The sequence below is a fragment of the Pteropus medius genome, unplaced genomic scaffold (assembly GCF_902729225.1).
Source record: "Pteropus medius unplaced genomic scaffold, Ma_sr-lr_union100, whole genome shotgun sequence".
Lineage (NCBI taxonomy): Eukaryota > Metazoa > Chordata > Mammalia > Chiroptera > Pteropodidae > Pteropus > Pteropus medius.
In genome coordinates, this window is record NW_024349800.1 from 62,675,103 (window position 1) to 62,682,695 (window position 7,593).

Sequence of the window (7,593 nt, forward strand, 5' to 3'; positions counted from 1 at the left end):
AGAAACATGGCGGAGTGAGAGATGTTCCCAGATCTCTCTCCTTGAAACAACAATAAATGGAACATCTAAAACTCAACTAAAAACACCCAAACTGCACACCAGTATGTCTGAATATGGGATCTGCACATAAAAGCTACCACAGGTCAGAACTCTGGGTGTTGGGCTGTGGACTGTGAGAAATAAAGAAGCTGCCGCTTGCAGCCGCTGGAGCTCCCTGTAGGAGGAGGGAGAGGGGAGAAGATTCTGTGAGTTCCCTGACCAGCCCTGCCTGGTAGAGTTTGTGAGTTCCATGCAGCCAGTGGCAGTGCCCAGTCATCAGGGCAGAAGGCAGAGAAGCGGGTCGGCAGAAAAACAACAGTTGGCTTTGACCAGCTGCGGTTGAAAAACTGAGGCTGAGCCTCAGTTCTCAACTTCCAACCCAGAGGGCCCATCCCCCCATACCCTCCAAGACCAATCACCACGGAGCCCCACGGGAATCTGAGCAAATGCTACCAAAACTGTTGTTAACACTGACAGGGACTAAAACTGAGGGTAGCGAGCATGATTAAATATCTACAAGAAAATAAAGGCATTATATAAAGGCATTATTAAGGCTTTATATAAAGCAGGAATCCAAGAGGCTTAGATGTCATCTACTGGAAACCAAAAGAAAGTGCCTTCTTTGCAGCAAGCTAAAGAGAGATCTTTATATAATGAATCTTCTTTCTGGAAAAAAAGTAGAATACATTTCCATTATGCCCAGGTGAAGAAATAGTCCTTTAAACACCATGAATAACCAAGGTGATAAGACATCTCAGAAAGAAAGAGAAAAATCTCCAGAAAATAAGCTTATAGATATAGAAATAAACAACTTAAATAACAGAGAATTCAGGATGATACTTCTGAAAAAACTCAGTGAGTTCCGAAATGAGTCATAATAACAATTTCAGGAACTGAAAAAACAACTAGATGAGCAGAGCAAGAAGAATAAAACCCTCAAAAGGAACCAAATAGAACTTTTGGAGATGAAAAACACACTGCAAGAGTTGAAAAATGAAAAAGCAAGCTTAGGAAGTAGAGTCAACCAAATGGAGGAAAGGATCAGTGATATCGAAGACAGAAATCTAGAAATAAAGCAGAAGGAAGAAGAGAGAAACCGAAGAATGAAAAATAATGAAAGAGAAATTCAAGAAACATCAGGAAAGGAAACATAAGAATAATGGGCATTACTGAAGGTGAGGAAAAGAAGCAGGGACTAGAAAGCATTTTCAGACAAATAGTGGACCAGAATTTCCCAAATCTAAGGAATGAAATGCAGCATGGAATTCAAGAAGTCAACAGAACACCCAATTATCTCAACCCAGAAAGGCCTTCACCAAGACACATTGTATTAAAGTTATCAAAAATCAATGACAAAGAATTTTCAAGGCTGCCAGGGAAAAGAAGATAGTAACTTATAAAGGAAAACCCATTAGATTATCATCGGACTTCTCAGCGCAAACCTTACAAGCCAGAAAGGAATGGAATCAAATATTTAAACTATTAAGTGAAAGGAACTACCAGCCTAGAATAATGTATCCAGCTAAGCTCTCCTTTACATATGAAGGCGAAATTAAGACCTTTCCAGACATAAAAAAATTGAGGGAATTCTCCACTATGAGGCCTGCACTACAGGAAATACTGAAAGGTGTCAGCTCATTTAAAACAAAATAACAAAACAAAACAAAAAACACATAATTAAGAGTAAAGTGATTATCAGGCAAATAGAAGCAGAAGAGTGCAACCCTTACTAAGAACAGGACATTATAAGCTTAAATGATAAGAAGAGAATTGCTAAAGCAAGATAGTAATGAATGTTCAGCATACATAGGGATAAATTGAGACAACAATGACTGAAAAGGGGAGGATTCAAAGATCTAAATTAACAAAGGGAAATGAGTTAAGGCACACACAGAAGAAAACGGACCACTTTATTAATATAACTATCCTTTACATATTCATAACGGTAACCACATACAGAAGATTCAGAACTGAAGTATATAACATAAAACAAGAAGAACCATAGGCAAAACACACAAAAGCCAACAAAAATAAAAAAACAGGAACACAAGGACAAGGAAGCTACCAGAAAGCAAAAGATAAAATGGCTATAAGAAGACCGCATATTTCAGTAATTGCCTTAAATGTAAATGGACTGAGCTCACCAATAAAAAGGCACAGAGTTGCAGATTGGATCAAAAAACAAAACCCAACAATATGCTGCCTCCAGGAGACACAACTCAGCTCCAAAGACAAATATAGACTCAAAGTGAAAGAGTGGAAAATGATATTTCGAGCAAATGGCGTTCAGAGAAAAGTTTGATATTAGCAGTACTAATATCAAATAGACTTCGAAATAAAAAAAGTAAAGAAAGATACTGAAGGACACTTCATAATGATAAAGGGAATCAAGAAGACATAACACTTATTAATACCTATGCTCCCAACCAGGGAACCACAAAATATGTAAAGCAATTACTAACAGAACTAAAGGGAGAAACAGACCAAAACATTACATAGTAGGGGACTTAAATACCCCACTGTCTGATATGGACAGATCATCCAAATAGAAAATCAATAAGGAAATAACATCCTTAAATGACACGTTAGGCCAATTGGACATAATTGGCATTTACAGAGCCTTCCATCCCAAAACAGTTGCTTATACATTCTTCTCTAGTGCATATGGAACATTCTCAAGGATTGATCACATACGGGACACAGAAACAAGAGGGTTGAAATCATACCAACCATATTCTCTGATCATAAAGCTTTGCAACTGGAGATCAACTGCAAAAAGAAATCAGGACGAACCATGAATACATGCAGATTAAACAACAAACTACTGAAGAATAACTGAGTCAGAGAAGAAATAAAATGAGAGATCAAGAGATACATAGAAACGAATGATAATGATAGTACAACATATCAAAACTTTTGGGACATGGCAAAAGCGGTCATAAGAGGAAAGCTTATATCATTACAGGCCTATCTCCAAAAACAAGAATGAGCCCAAATAAACAACCCAACACTTCATCTTAAAAGATTAGAAAAGGAAGAACAAATGAAGCCTAAAGTTAGCAGAAGGAAAGAAATAATCAAAATTAGAGCAGAAATAAATGAAATGGAAAACAAACAAAAGTAGAAAAAATAAATGCAACGAAGAGGTGGTTTTTTGAGAAGGTTAATAAAATTGACAAACCCCTGGCTAGACTCACTAGAAAAAAGAGAAAGGACACAAACAAAATCAGGGATGAAAGAGGGGAAATTATGACTGACATCGCAGAAATACAACGGATCATACAAGAATACTATGAAAAAGTATATAACACCAAATTAAATAACCTAGAAGAAATGGACCAATACTTAGAAAAATACTATCTTTATAGACTGAATCAAGAAGATCTAGAAAATTTAAATAGACTGATTAGCAGTATGGAAATTGAAACAATCATGAAAAACCTACTGAAAAGTCAAAGTCCAGGACCAAATGGCTTCACCAGTGAATTCTACCAGATATTCAAAGAAGATTTAATACCTATTCTCCTCAAACTCTTTCAAAAAATCAAAGAGAAGGCAATACTTCCCAACTCATTTTATGAGACCAATATTACTCTGATACCAAAATCTGGTAAAGATAACACAAGAAAAGAAAACTACAGACCAATATCTCTCATGAACACAGATGTAAAAATCCTAAATAAGATACTAGCGAACCGAATGCAGCAGCATTATAAAAAATTCTACACCATGATCAAGTGGGCTTCATCCCAGAGGCACAGGGATGGTTCAACATATGCAAATCAATTAATGTGATACACCACATAAACAAATTAAAAAATAAGAATCATATGATCATGTCAATAGATGCAGAAAAAGCCTTCGACAAGATACAGCAGCCATTTATGATCAAAACACTTAACAAAATCGGTATAGAAGGAAAATACCTTAACATAATAAAGGCCGTATATGACAAACCCTCAGCCAACATTATACTTAATGGTGAAAAACTCAAAACCTTCCCTCTAAGATCAGGAACAATGCAAGGCTGTCTATTATCGCCATTGTTATTCAATATAACATTGGAGGTCCTAAGAAGTGCAATCAGACAAGAGAAAGATATAAAAAGCATCCAAATAAGAAACGAAGAAGTCGAACTGTCACTATTTGTGGATGACATGATTTTCTATATAGAAAACCCTAAAGATTCTACAAGAACACTACTAGAAACAATAAGCAAATACAGTAAGGTTTCTGGATACAAAATCAGCATTCAAAAATCCATAGCTTTCTTATACTCTAATAATGAAGTGTCTAAAAAATAAGTGAAAAAAATAATTTCTTTTGCAATTACAACAAAAAGAATAAAATACCTAGGAATAAATCTAATGAAACATGTGAAAGACCTATAAATGAAAACTAGAAGAAAAGAAATAGAAAAAGATACAAAGAAATGGAAAGATATTTTGTGTTCTTGGACTGGAAGAATCCACATAGTTAAAATGATTGTATTGCCTAAAGCATTATACAGATTTAATGCAATCCTCATCAAAATTCCACCAGCATTTTTTAAAGAAATAGAACAAAAAATCATCAGATTTGTATGGAAGAACAAAAGACCCCGAATTGCCAAAGCCATCCTGAGAAAAAAGAATGAGGCTGGAGGCATCATTCTGCCTGCCTTAAAATTATACTACAAAGCAACGGTAATCAAAACGGCAAAACTATTGGCAGCAAAAAAGATACACTGATCAGTGGAACAGAATCGAGAGTCCAGAAGTAAACCCATATTTATCTGGGCAAATAATTTTTGACAAAAAAAGCCAAAAACATACAGTGGAGAAAAGAAAGCCTTTTCAATAAATGGTGCTGGAAAAATTAGAAGGACACCTGCAAAAGAATACAATTAGACTGTTGTTTATCACCACACAGCAAAATTAACTCAAAATGGATTATGGACCTGAATATAAGACTTGAAACAATAAAATGCATAGAAGAAAACATAGGAATAAAACTCAAGGACCTTGGACTTAAAGAGGATTTTGTGAATTTAACCTCAAAGGGAAGGGAAGTAAAAGTAAAAATAAATGAATGGGACTACATCAAACTAAAAAGCTTCTGCTCAGCAAAAGAAATAGTCAACAAGGTAAAGAGACAACCATCTGAATGGGAAAACATATTTGCAAGCAACGCCTCTGATAAGGGCCTAGTATCCAAAATATACAAAGATCTCATGCAACTCGATAACAGCAACAAAAACAAAAACATTTTTTGATCCAATCAAAAAATGAGCAGAGGACTTGAACAGACACTTCTCCCTAGAGGACATACAAATGGCCTACAAACATATGAAAAGATGATCAACATCGCTAGCTATTAGGGAAATGCAAATCAAAACCACAATGAGATACCATCTCACATCTGTTAGAATGGCTATAATCAACAGGACAAGTAATAACAAATGTTAGAGAGGATGCGGAGAAAAAGGAATCCTCATACACTGCTGGTGAGACTACAAATTGGTACAGCCACTATGGAAAACAGTATGGAGTTTCCTCAAAAAAGGAAGAATTGATCTATCATATGATCCAGCAACCCCACTTGGGTATTTACCCCCCAAACTTGAAAACCTATATTTGAAAAGGTATTTGCACACCGATGTTCATAGCAGCATTATTCACAGTGGCTAGGACATGGAAGCAACCAAAGTGTCCTATGATAGATGATTGGCTAAAGAAGTTGTGGTACATATATACAATGGAATATACTCAACTATATGAAGAGATGAAATACTACCATTTGTGACAGCCTGGATGGACCTCGAGATTATCATGATAAGTGAAATAAGCCAGATTGAAAAAGTTGAAAATCACATGATATCACTTATATGTAGGATATAAACCTGAAAGCAACAAATGAACAAGACAAACAGAGACTCAGGGACATGGACAATGGACTAGTGGTTACCAGTGGGTAAGGGGTGGGGGAGGAAGGGAGAGGTAGATGGGGTAAAGCAGGTCAAATATAGGGAGTTGGGGGAGGGTGAAGTGGGTATAGGGATCAAATATATGGTTGCTGAAGGAAACTGGACTTTGGGTGGTAATCACACAATAGAATATATCGATATCAAATTATAATGTAATCTGAAAATTAATAATTGTATTAACCAATGTTACCCAATAAAAATGAAAAAAAAGTAACAAATATGATAGATATTAATCGAATTATGTCAATAACCACTTAAAACTTAATTGTCTAAATACGCCAATTAAAAGACAGACTGTCTTTTATTTGAGCCCCTTTACCCTTACCTACCTTTCCCCTTCCTCCTTTTGTCACTCTAATAAATTAAAAAAAAAAAAAGACAGAGACTGTCAGAGTGGATCTAAAAATAAGACTCAATTATACTTTTTTGATCAGACACCCACTTTAAATATAAAAAACAATATAGATTAAAACTAAAGGCTGAAGAAATATATACAATGCTAACGCTAGTTGAACGAAAGCTGGAATAATGATATTAATTTCAGACAAAGTAGACTTCAGAACAAGGGCAATCATCAGGGATAGAGAAGGGTATTACATAATGATAAGATGACTAATTATACAAGAAGACATAACAATCCAGAATGCATAAGTCCATAGAAACAGAAAGCATATTAGTGTTTGCTAGGGACTGGGGGGCGGAGGATAGGTAGTGACTGCTTAATTCCTTTTGGGGTGATAAAATGTCTTGGAACTAGAGAGAAGTTATAGTTGAACATTGTGAATGTATTTAAGTATACCGAATTGTATTCTTTTGAAAGGTTAGTATTTTATTTTATGTTATGTAAATTTTATCTCAATAACGAAAAGCAGAGATGCAACAAAATTTTGAATTTTCAAAATATTATTTGTTGAATAATTACTATTAAACTGGTAATTGCCTGGCATGTGTGCCATCTCAAAAAAAAAAAAAAAAAGCTAGACATCATGGCCAAAATTGCAGAAAAGTACGATGATTTGTGCTCAGCTCCTAATTTATAAAAATGATTGTGTGAAAACATGGAGAGAGCAATGCTATTGAAAGAAAAGTTGTCCCAGAAATGAAAGGCATGCCATGTCATGCAGGCCCACAGAGGGAAGCATCAGTGTTTGTCAGGAAGCAGACAGCAGTGAGGGAAAAGCATGGGCCACAGCCTCTACTATGTTTTCTGCAATAAAAGCAATGCTGGTAAAGGCAAACAGTTGAAGGTCGGATAATTTGAGTACTTCCAGCAGGCTTTGGGGAATAGGGCTTGTTCCTAGTTGTCTGGTATCTGGTACTGGGTTATTTTAGGGCAGGGGACATATTAGCTTTATGAATGAGAGCAAGATAAAGTAGGTGATGAAGGAGATGGACTTGAGACTGGTTAGTCTGCACGAGAAAGGCGGCTCACCAATAAGCTCTTTACTGTCTTAGATATTGCGTAATCCTGAAGGGCAGTCTCTTCCCAGCCAGCAAGCACCCCCCACCCCCAATACCTCAAAACATCATAAAACATAGAAAATAAAAATGTGATTAATACATAAGACTCTAGAGAATAAAAGAAATGT